Below are 12,009 nucleotides of genomic sequence, written 5' to 3' on the forward strand. Positions count from 1 at the left end.
TCAGTAAATAATCTCCTAAAAAGTAATTCATAAGCAATAACTAAAAGCAGCTGCTTTTACTTGCTTTTCTTCCCTGAGAAAGATACAATGATCACAGCAACGTTTTGATGTTGTGCCTTACCTGCGTTTGCCACAGGTGTAAAGTTACAATAGAAAAGGAGCACAGAGGTACCTCCTAAGGAGAAGAGAATTCCGCATGACCCTTGGCAGCTCACTCTTCCCCAGTTCACTCCTTGCATCACAATAGCTGCCTTGGTAAAGCTGGCAGCTGCTCTTTCAAAGAGCTACCTGTAGAAGATATTGGGGAGATGAAAGCAATCGGAGGAAGCAATGAAGCTAGTTATACACAAACAAGGGAAAAAAGTTACTCAAGGCGTCTATTTTTACACTCAGAAGGAGAAAAGCAGATAGGAGAACTTAATGTTACATCTGCCCATAACATTTGCAGTTTAATGTCTGAAAAGCCTTTAAAAAATTATTCAACAAAATACAACTTAAGTAATCCTTAGTTGCCAAAGATGGAGCTTTTGTACAGGTCTTGCGCTGTTTTGACCTTGTAGCCGTTGGACAGAGAAAGGGAATGAGAAATCTTTCTTCTCTGTCAATCCACTGTTCCTCTGAGTGGCAATGCAGGTTGCTAATTTTAGACTGTCATTTGGAACAACCAGTGAGTTAAGTGTATCAGCACTTAAGGTTTTCTCTGTTTGCTAGAATTGCATATACATATTAAAGTAAGTTACCTGTAAACTCTTCGGGTCTTAGAATAACACTGGCAATAATGGCACTGAAATGGATATAAATTATAGCAGGTTAAACCAAATAAACATCTTAAAATACACTGAACACAAAATTTCTCATTTCTGTTGAAAAAGGAGTGGTATATTTTTCTCTTGTGGTATTTCTTTGATGCAGAGTTCCTTCCAGGGGCTGTAGCAGCAATGGATATCCTGTTTCACAGTTTTAAATAGTGTTTCTCATTGCAGTTTGGAGCCTTCATAATTAAAGTATGTATGGAAATACAAGCATTAATGTAAAATTCATTCTGAGTAGTCTCCTCCAACTCGGTTTGGGGTTCTTTTTGTGATCAAGACTAGTCCTTCTCAAGTCACAGATGCATTTATTTTGCACGTGTTTCAGGTTCAGAAACTGCAGTTTTAACAGTGATCTCTCTCCATTCTAAACCACAACTTGTGGTGGTTTTTCATTTCTCTAACTTAAAATGTTTTAACAGCTGTGAATAAATATCAGCTTTCTGTTTTAACAATAGGGTTTGTCTTAGTTTTTTAGATTTCATCTAAATTAAATCTAAATTACAACTATATTGGCCCAAACTAGTTCTCCTTATTAAGAAGCTAAAACTTTATCTGCATAGTATGTACAATTAGTATAATGTAGTCCAGTTATTTACAGCCTGTGTAACATGCATGTTTGAACATAGGATAAAAATGCTATCAATTTCAGTATATTATATATTTTAATCTAAATGATTTCTCCTCCCTTCCCTCTAGAGCTTAAAGTCTAGCCTTTTTTTTGTTTGTTTTTGTTCTCCCCCACTGGAGAATAGAAAACTAGTATTAAAAATGTATAAATGAAATTGGAGTACTGCCTGTCTGTTTCAGAGTGGAAGTGGATCGCTAGCTATGTTGACGTAGGAGCTGTAGATGCGGCTTCACAGAATTTAAGATATAAAAATAGTTCTTGTAGCTAACCATAAGTTGCATTTGTAGAGGAGTTTGTTCCCTTTTCTTGACACTGATTCTATAATCACTGCCAAGCATACTTCTGTATGAAGATGACTGTACAGATCTTCTTAGTAAGTTCTGGATGAAGTAAGTATCCTGAGAATTCCCATTTTTGTGAATTGCAGATTTGTCAGTTAATTCCAGTGTGACCTTAGTGAATCCATATGTTTCGTGTCTCAGTTATGTTGTGGGCAGAGCAGCAAGTGCCCATGAGTAAGTACAGGAAGCAACTAACAGAAACCTCTCATGTTTGTATTGTTTTATCCACTGGTAAGTGTGAAATCACTCAGGACAGTTTCTCTTTCAGTGGAAGAAAGATCAGCTGCTACACAGTTGTTGAAGGATATGAAAATACATGGACTGTCTTATGTGTAGAAAACCCTTTTCCTTCAGAAAACTGTGGGACTTCGGTGTAGGCAGGATGAATAAATAGTAGTGAAAGCACCTAGATTGGTGTGCAGGACCTGAGGCAACTCTTAAGTTACCTTTTGTGTAGACATAAGCTGTTGAACGTGCATAAGGAGGAAGCTAAAGAAGCTATTCCCAGAGCTTTCTTTATTTCATATCTTTTCCACTCTTTGCAACTCAGTGCTGGAAAGGCAAATTGTCATGGTTAAATTTGCATACCATAACTACCTTCTCCCCCCACCCCCAACTGCTATGAGCAGCAATAAATGCGAAGACTGAAGAAAATAAATATAGTGCTCTTAATAAGAGTGCACCATTCTACTTATGTGGAAGTTTTGACATGCATGTTACTGCATTCCTGTAACAGCGTTTCCATTCTCTGAGTTGCTGCTGTGTGTGCAGTAAAGTAGAAGTATCGTCATGGGAAATGTGACTCATTCAGTTTGGTTGAGTCCAGTTTGTCTTGTTAAACCGGTATGCTAAATTACCTTATAAATTAAGCAGGTAGCTTCACCGTGGAAGTTACAATTACAATTGTTTATGGATTTTGGAAATGATTGCTTCCTTGACTAATAAACCTTAACTCTGCATAAATGTATATGTTTGCAAGATTAAGTCTGAGGTTGTCTCTAAGTGTGCGTAAGTAATGTCTAGAAGTGCATGGTGCAAAAGATATCTAAAAAGAAATATAAGCAAAACTGGTGGGTTAGAACTGTTCAGAAGGAAAAAAAAAACCAACCAACCAAACAAAACCCCAAACAAAACAAAATAAAAAAATCCAAAAAAAACCAACCCAAAGTGTTTTATGCTACTTTGGCTTTCATGATTAGTAACTTCTAGTTCCTGTTACAGATAATGACACTATAACATCCTCCATTGCTATGTGTAGTTTGAAAGCTGCTCTTCCTCCCCTCCCCCAGTCACAATCGGAATATTGCATTCAGACTGGTAACAGGAATTTGTGACTAATTATTGTTTAACCAAAATACCAGGCAGTGACTCCCATACAGTACTGGAAACAGTGGCTTGCTTGCTTTGAAATGAATCGTGTTCACATATTAAAAAATAACTGTCCAACATATGACACTGATTGTACCAATTCCAGTTATGGAGCTGTCTTGAGCTTTTTTGGTGGAATGCAAAGGCTCCAGCAGCAAGGTGTTAAACTGGAGTACTTTGATCACTCCTCACCTCTTGTCTGTACTCATACCCTCTGACAATATCTGACTATTGAAATAGTTTCCCACAATTTGCAGTGTTTGTATGTTCTTTTTCTTGTAGCTTTGTTTTCATTTGACTTCATGTTTTGTGAATTGGTCTTGTAGTTTTTTTGTGTAGTGGTCTTTGGCATTGACTATATAAAGAATATTTTAACTTACTAATAATGACAATCTTATCAGCCCTCCTATGAGTGTTTCTACTTGCTTGCGCACTTGCAGTGGCATGCATGTGTTGCAGAATCCCCTTCACCACAGCCGGGGGCTTACTGCAGTATATAGCTTCCTTTCTGATTTAAATTTTTTGTTGTTAATTGTTCACTGAGCACTTCTTATTTTAAGATGGAATAGTTGGCATTTGTCACCGAAAGTGGTAAGCTGAAAAGCCTTAGCCAGTAATAATCTTCAACTCCTCCTCCAAAAAAAGGTGACAAGGGAAACCCTGTCCTCTCCTCCCAAACAAAAATACAGAGTGCTTTTCCCAAAAAGGAAGGATAAAGCCTTGTTTAATCTTTTTAGCCTGATCCTGGGATGTCTAGAGAACATCAGAGAGAAACAGGGGGTCTTTCTTCTGTTTCTGGCATTGCTGTGACTGCTACTTGGAAAACTGTCTGAAATTTCTCATCTGTGTTTCAAGAAGAAACCATTAAGGATTGAAATCAGCTCAAGAGAAGATAAGCATATAAAGAGGTGACTTGATTGCCATTTATATGTGCAGGTGTGCATAACAAAAACCAGAAGATAGGATCTCCAGTGTCTGAAAGTTAAAACTAAGCAAAATTTAATTTAAAAAAAGTAATAATTTCCTTTAAGCAGTGAGGTTTACAACAGATTTGGTTTTTTTCCCCCTCCCCTCATTCCGTCACTGAGAATTCTTTACTTAAGTCTAAATTATGTATCTTTCTAAAAGACCATTCTGTATTTCAAACATGGCTTTTTTTGAGCTGAATCAGGAGTCAAATCCTGAAAATCCTGTGCCTGCACTGTGCAGAAGCCATACAGTCTGTAGTCCACTCTGGCTGTGAATAACCTCACGGGTGAGGAAATGGGATTGGAAGTGGGAAAAGAACAAAAAACTAACTGTTCCGCTCTTCATGGTAGTAACTCAGTTCTTACACTGGTGGTTTGGTTATTTTCCCCTGCTGAGAAGGACTTGGGGGTACTGGTACAAGAAAAGCTGGACATGAGCTGACAATATGCGCTTGCAGTACAGACCAGTACTGTTTAATATCTTCATCGATAACACAGACAGTGGGATCAAGTGCACCCTCAGCAAGTTTGCGGACAACACCAAGCTGAGTGATGTGGCTGACAGGCCTGAGGGATGGAATGCCATCCAGAGGGACCTAGACAGGCTCGAGAAGTGGGCCCAAGGTGGGGTGCAGGGTCCTGCACCTGGGTCAAAGCAACCCACAGTATCAATACAGGCTGGGGGATGAAGGGATTGAGAGTGGTCCTGCTGAGAAGAATTCAGAGGTACAGCTGGATGTGAGCTGAAAATGTGCGCTCACAGCCCAGAAAGCCAACCATATCCTGGGCCACATCAAAAGAAGCGTGGCCAGCAGGTCAAGGGAGGTGATTCTGCCCCTCTGCTCTGCTCTGGTGAGACCCCATCTGCAGTGCTGCGTCCAGCTCTGTAACCCTCAGCAGAGGAAAGACATAGACCTGTTGGAGCAGGTCCAGAGGAAGGCCACAAAGATGATCAGAGAGCTGGAGCACCTCTCTTATGAGGACAGGCTGAGAGAGTTGAGGTTGCTCAACCTGGAGAAAAAAGGCTCTGGGGGGACCTTATTGCAGCCTATTCAGTACTTAAAGGGGGCCTACAGGAAAGATGTGGACAACCTTTTTAGCAGGACCTGTTGTGATAGGGCAAGGGGTCATGGCTTTAAACTGAAAGAGAGAAGATTTAGACTAGATATAAGGAAGAAATTTACAATGAGGGTGGTGGTACGACACTGGGAACAGGTTTCTCAGAGAGGTGGTAGATGCCCCATCCCTGGAAACACTCGAGGTCAGGTTGGATGGGGCTCTGAGCAGCCTGATCTAATTGAAGATGTTTCTGCTTATTGCAGGGGAGGTTGGACTAGATGACCTTTAAAGGTCCCTTCCAACCCGAACCATTCTGTGATTCTATTCTATTCTATGAAAGCAAGGAGTGTCCTGTGGGTGTGCCTTGGCTGTATGTAGTTTGTGAGCAGGCTTCTTTGCAGGGACTACTTTATGAAAGGGGCAGTAGGCCTGGGAGTGGAGGTGCTGAATGATGGTTTCCTCTGGAAGGAAGCGAGGTGACAGGAGCAGCTGAAGAACAAATAGTTTCCTTGGACAGCATTGTTACTGCCTCCTTGTCAGCTACATCTGAGGGTCCTCTCTACTGTTGCTTTCATGTATTTGTCTACAGGAACATTCTAGTATGTGAGTCCATAAAGCTGATTATCCCTTATAGCCTAGCCCATCTCCACTCTTGCTTTTCCTAGAGGATCTCTTTAAGGAGTATACATGGTTAATTGTACAGTAGAAAAGAGGGTCTTCCTTCAGGAGTGAAAGAAGTGCCCAGGATCACAATGCTAAGGTAATGATTTACCAGGAAGAAAGCTTGGGCATACAATATCATGGGCATGGCAGCTGCTTCGGTATCTGCTAATGTTCACCCTTCTTCTATGGTAAATACAGCACAGTGAAGGCAGTTCTGTGATTGCTGCAGCAGAGTAGGCTTTTAGCCTTTCACATTTCTTCCTGGAGGAAAAAAGCTTGATTTTTAGGGTGACTGTCTGTATTCACTTTTTTTTTTAATGTATCTATTCAGGGGTTGTTATCCAAAGAACTTGGGTTTAGTGTAATGTCTGAGTATGCCTAAGGCTCTGTGTCCATGCAGGTAACTAAGGCAGCTATAAAACTGGAGAGGTCTGCTCATTCCTGTTAGCTATTCAGCTGAGCCACCATGACTCTTGTATTTTCTGCCATCCCACTGTGCTATCTGTCTCTCTTCAACCCCTTTTCAGGAGCGTAACACTTCTCATTGCAGCTTTGGCTGTCCTGAGCTTCCCTTGATCTGATCAGACTTACTTTCTCTACTCGCTGCTTCAGCACGGCGTCTGTCTCTCAGAGTAGTTTTCAAAGTGTATTTGTTATGGTTGGAGGTTGTAATTTTTGATGGCACAGTTACCTAGATCTTTTTAGGTGCTTGGTTTTAGCATCTGAACATCGTGTTTTTTTGGCTTTTGTCCCTCAGGAGTAGAATGGATCTATTTGTCCATCAGGAGCATCCATTAATATGAGGAAGGAGTCTGCCAGGAACACTTTAGTTGGCTAAGAGGTCAAAAAAAGATTTTTATGCAGTGCAGAGAGATGCCTCAGTGACTTACCTTAGCTTTACTGTCTATAACTCTGGATGCTCCATAAAGTAGCAAAGATGTCAGTTCTTTCTATTTAATTAATGATTCATTTTGTGAAGATACTGACATTCCACCCCTAAGCTGAGTATTTTCCTGTTGTGGTGGAATTTTTTTCTCATTCAACTATAATTAGTTCTTTAAAAACATACTAGACTTCTCGCCCCCTCCCCCGGGCCCTCACCAGTAATGATCTGTTTCTATAGTGAGTGTGAATCTGCCCTTAATGGAAGACTCTTAAAATATTTAGTAATGTGCTCCCTCTCTGTTAGCGGTGGTTTTTCTCCTAGAACAGTAGGAGCGAGCAAGTCTGTAATAGTCTACAAAAGGGAAAATCAGCTGCCTTTAAGGAGTTTATTCTTGAATTCAATCTCATTGTACATAGAATCATAGGGTTGGAAGGGACCTCTGGAGATCATCTAGTCCAACCCCCCTGCCAGAGCAGGGTCACCTAGAGCAGGTTGCACAGAACGCGTCCAGGCGGGTTTTGAATGTCTCCAGAGTTGGAGACTCCACCATCTCTCTGGGCAGCCTGTTCCAGTGCTCTGCCACCCTCAAAGGAAAGAAGTTTCTCCTCATGTTTAGGTGGAACTTCCGATGCTCAAGTTTGTGCCCGTTACCTCTTGTCCTGTCGCTGGGCACCACTGAAAAGAGCCTGGCCCCATCCTCCTGACACCCACCCTTTAAGCATTTAGAAGTGTTGATAAGGTCCCCCCTCAGCCGTCTTGTTTCCAGACGGAAGAGACCCAAATCCCTCAGCCTTTCTTCATAAGAGAGGTGTTCCAGTCCCCTAATCATCTTGGTAGCTCTCTGCTGCACCCTCTCCAGCAGTTCCCTGTCCTTCTTGAGCCAGGGAGCCCAGAAGTGGACACAGTACTCCAGGTGCGGCCTCACCAAGGCAGAGTAGAGGGGGAGGATGACCTCCCTCTACCTGCTGGCCATGCTCTTCTTGATGCACCCCAGGATGCCACTGGCTGCCTTGGCCATGAGGGCACATTGCTGGCTCATGGTCGTCCTGTTGTCCACCAGGACTCCCAGGTCTCTTTCCACAGAGCTGCTCTCCAGCAGGTCAGCCCCCAACCTGTACTGGTGCATGGGGTTATTCCTCCCCAGGTGCAGCACCCTACACTTGCCCTTGTTGAATTTCATAAGGTTCCTCTGCCCAAATCTCCAACCTGTCCAGGCCTCTCTGTATGGCGGCACAGCCTTCCGGTGTGTCAGCCACCCCTCCCAGCTTTGTGTCATCAGCAAACTTGCTGAGGGTGCACTCCATCCCCTCATCCAGGTCATTGATGAATATACTGAAGAGGACTGGACCCAGTACTGACCCCTGGGGAACACCACTCGTCACTGACCTCCAGCTGGACTCTGTGCCCCTAATCATGACCCTCTGAGCTCTCTGTTTCAGCCAGTTATCTATCCACCTTACTGTCCATCCATCTAACCCACTCTTCCTAAGCTTCCCCATGAGGATGCTGTGGGAGACTGTGTCGAATGCCTTGCTTAAGTCAAGGTAGACCACATCTACCGCCCTCCCCTCATCTATCCATCCAGTCATGCCATCATAGAAGGCAATCAGATTAGTCAGATGTGATTTCCCCTTGGCGAATCCATGTTGAGTACATCTGATAGCTTTCTTTTCCTCCACGTGCCCTGAGGTGATGCCCAGAATGAGCTGTTCCATCATCTTTTCAGGGATGGAGGTGAGGCTGACTGGCCTGTAGTTCCCCGGATCCTCCTTCTTGCCTTTTTTGAAGACTGGAGTGACACTGGCTTTCCTCCAGTCCTCAGGCACCTCGCCTGTTCTCCAGGACCTTTCAAAGATGATGGAGAGCGGCCCAGCAATGACTTCTGCCAGCTCCCTCAGCACTCTCGAGTGCATCCCATCGGGGCCCATGGACTTGTGAATATCTAATTGACATAATTGATCCCTCACTCGATCCTCCTCAACCCAGGGGAAGTCTTCTTTCCCCCCTTACTTTCCCCAAAGCCTGGGACTCCTGAGGGCTGGGCTGAGCAGTAAAGACTGAAGAAAAGAAGGCATTCAGTAACTCCACCTTCTCTGCATCCTTTGTCACCGTGGCTCCTGTCTAATTCAACAGTGGACCCACAACATCTCTGGTCTTCCTTTTGCTTCCAATATACTTGTAGAAGCCCTTCCTGTTGAGCTTGACATCCCTTGCCAGGTTTAATTCCAAGGTGGCCTTGGCTTTCCGTGTTTCATCCCTGCACGCTCTGGTGGCATTCTTGTAATCCTCCCAAGGGGTCAGTCCATTCTTCCACTTATTGTAAACTTCCTTCTTCCACTTGAGCTTTTTCAGAAGCTCCCTGCTCAACCATGCAAGTCTCCTGCGTCCCTTTGCTGATTTCTTTCTCTTAGGGATGCACCGATCCTGAGCTTGGAGGAAGTGGTCTTTGAATACCAACCAGCTTTCTTGAGCCCCTTTGCCTTCCAGAGCCCTAGCCCACAGGATCTCTCCAGGCAGTTTCTTGAAGAGATCAAAGCTAGCCTTCCTGAAATCCAAGTTTGTAATTTTACTTCTTGTTGTTCTGTGCGTAGTACCCATGATCCTGAACTCTATCACTTCATGATCACTACAACCTAGGGTGCCCCCAACCTTAATGTCCTCCACCAGTCCCTCTGTGTTTGTCTGTACTAGGTCCAGGAGTGCTCCTCTCCTTGTAGGCTCCTGTGTCAAAAAGTTATCATCAATGCACTGGAGGAGCCTCCTGGACTGTGCGTGCCTGGTTGTGTGGTCTTCCCAGATGTTATCTTGAAGAGCAAAGAGATACAATGTTCCATCTGAGGTTTCTTAATTATGCATGGTGTGGCATTTATATCTATGCATTTGCATTTGATTATATATTTGGATGTTAGGTGTGCTGTATCAAGTTATATTGACTAAATAACAGCTTCTTGCAAGGACACTTCGTCTTTTTTGTGGTGACTAAAGAGAGATCAGAGGATTATCAGTTTCAGTTATGGAAAACTAAAGGTGTGAGAACATATAATTTAATCACTTACAAAAGAATTGCTGTCTTAATTAGGGTTTACTCAACCAGAGCTAAGCCACGCAAATGGCTTCTCATATGGAATTTGTCAGCTGCTGAGATCCACAGAACTGCTGACTGGAGCCAAGATTACCCTTTTAATAAATGCTGTCTTTACATGGTCTTCCACAGTGTTATGGGACCTCGAGGATGGCAGGCCTGATTCTTGACCCCTTCTCCACGTTTACTGATTATTTTTTTTTTTTTGCTACTACTTAGAAGCGTCCATGGTGTGTGTGTATGTAGGCAAACACTTGACGAAAGGTGAAAAGAGACCTGTAAATGCTCTTTGAGATGTGTTGTCTATATGTATATATATGTTTCTAACTGATCTCTTACCCTTTTCCCAGTGCCTCAGAAAGAAATGTGGACCCTTTGGCAGAAAGAAGCTGAGTGGGAATAGCATATCCGGGAATAGCATATACCACCTCTTTTATAGCCTGTGGGCAATACACCTAGGGTCAAGAGCTCACCCCAGAACTTTCTTGGTCACTTCAAAAGTGAAATTTTCTGATTTGAATACTGCTTCCATATGGGTACATAAAGACAAAATATCTGAGAGCACAGTTTAAGTAATCCATTTCTCCTTGCTGTACAGCATTTAGTGTATATCAGTACCTGTCTGCAAGTTTGGTGATGGTCACTCTTGACAGTCATTCTTTAGTAACGTACGTACCCAGTGTTAATATTATTACCTACCCCTTGCTTTGCAGCAGATCTTAAGGTTTCTTTGCCACCCACTCATGTACCAGATTTCGCATGAACTGCAGAGGAGAGGAAAACTTTACTCAGCCTTTTGGCAATCATCCCACCTCTGGGCTTTCATTTGCTAGTGATCAGCACAATGTATATTGCAGAAGTATATGCAAATGAATATTATGCAAACTATTCTTTTTCTAGGAGCCCTAAGTTATGTTAGGAGCAGGCACGCTTTCCCATGTGGTTGAGCCCCAGTGTATGTGTTTTCCTTTAGCAAAGATTATAAGCTCTGGCTGATGGTGTGTATGGTTTTTTCTCTTTGCATAAACTCTTACCAGGTGAACATCATAGGAGGAGCAGGCTGGTACCTCATAAGCCACCAGCAACAACTTTGTAATTCCTGAGAGTAGCACTGTGTATCAGCTATCCAAGAATTAGGTAGACCTCAATGATATTACTCCCTTAGGGAGTAGTATTCTTGCATCAGTTTCATCCTCAAAAACAAATCACCCAAACTGTCTATATAGAAGCTGTCCACATAATCTCTCTCATGCCTTCAGTTCCTAAAGACCTGCTGACTCTAGTGAGTCTTCTGAATGGTGATTTCCCCTGATTTTGGGGCTTGGTCTTGATTTCCAGATCTTGGGGATTTTGTACATAAAGAATAGGTGTTACGTTGTATCAATAGTACAGGTCCAAAGCGTTTTCAGGTCTTAAATGTTTGATAGTGTCTGTGAAATCTGACTGTCAGAAAACTTCGTTTTAGGAAAAACTGAAGTGAGAGCTCTCATTCCTAAGTAATCTCTCGAAGCTGAAATGAGAGAAGAGAATTTTAGTGAACAAAAATGGAGTGTGGAGTAGGTGCACCTGTTTTTGTGCATTTTGTGTAAGAAACAAACGTATTCAACATTTTTGAAGAGAACAATTTAGTTTTCAGTGGGAGTTTTATTGAATTTTGGTACTGGTAAATGTTCTAAGATGTATGTAAATGTTATAATCTAATAGCAATTAATTTGTATTAGGCATACTTTCTTTGATATGCTGCTTCATTATAAAAATAATGCACTGGCTTCTGTAGGTTTTGAGACTTCATTTTACAAAACTCCATTTCTCCCTCTGCTGAACAAGACAAGCTTTGTAGTCTTTGTTTGCTTTCTTTCCCCTTCTCCTCCTTCTTCCTCCTATACTTTGGGAGTGTGGATTTTGATTTGTGTGGTGGGTTTTTTTTTTTTTTCTTTCTGCTAGCTAGTCTCTGCACTGAGTGTCTAGAGTAGACTGCACTTAACTAGACAATGCTTTTGCAAAGTCTAGTGTTAAAATCAAGGAGCTGAGCAGGATGCTAAGCTACTACTCCAACTTAGTGACAGATTAACTTGACAAATTGATGCAGTAGTTAGAGACGTGTCAGCTCTACGCTCTCACTGAGGTTTCCACCTCCACAGCAGCATCCGCAGAAGGGTATGTGTGATTACCTTCACCAGAAGCTTATACTGAGAGAGTGGG

The 12,009-nt window shown here is 42.5% G+C and overlaps 1 protein-coding gene across 3 annotated transcripts in view; it reads left to right on the forward strand.

Moving 5' to 3' along the window:
* The window catches only part of SNX9 (sorting nexin 9), a 69,597-nt gene that overhangs the window by 26,821 nt on the left and 30,767 nt on the right, over nucleotides 1–12,009 (forward strand). The window lies entirely within an intron of this gene.

The sequence above is a fragment of the Larus michahellis genome, chromosome 3 (assembly GCF_964199755.1).
Source record: "Larus michahellis chromosome 3, bLarMic1.1, whole genome shotgun sequence".
Taxonomy (NCBI): Eukaryota; Metazoa; Chordata; class Aves; order Charadriiformes; family Laridae; genus Larus; species Larus michahellis.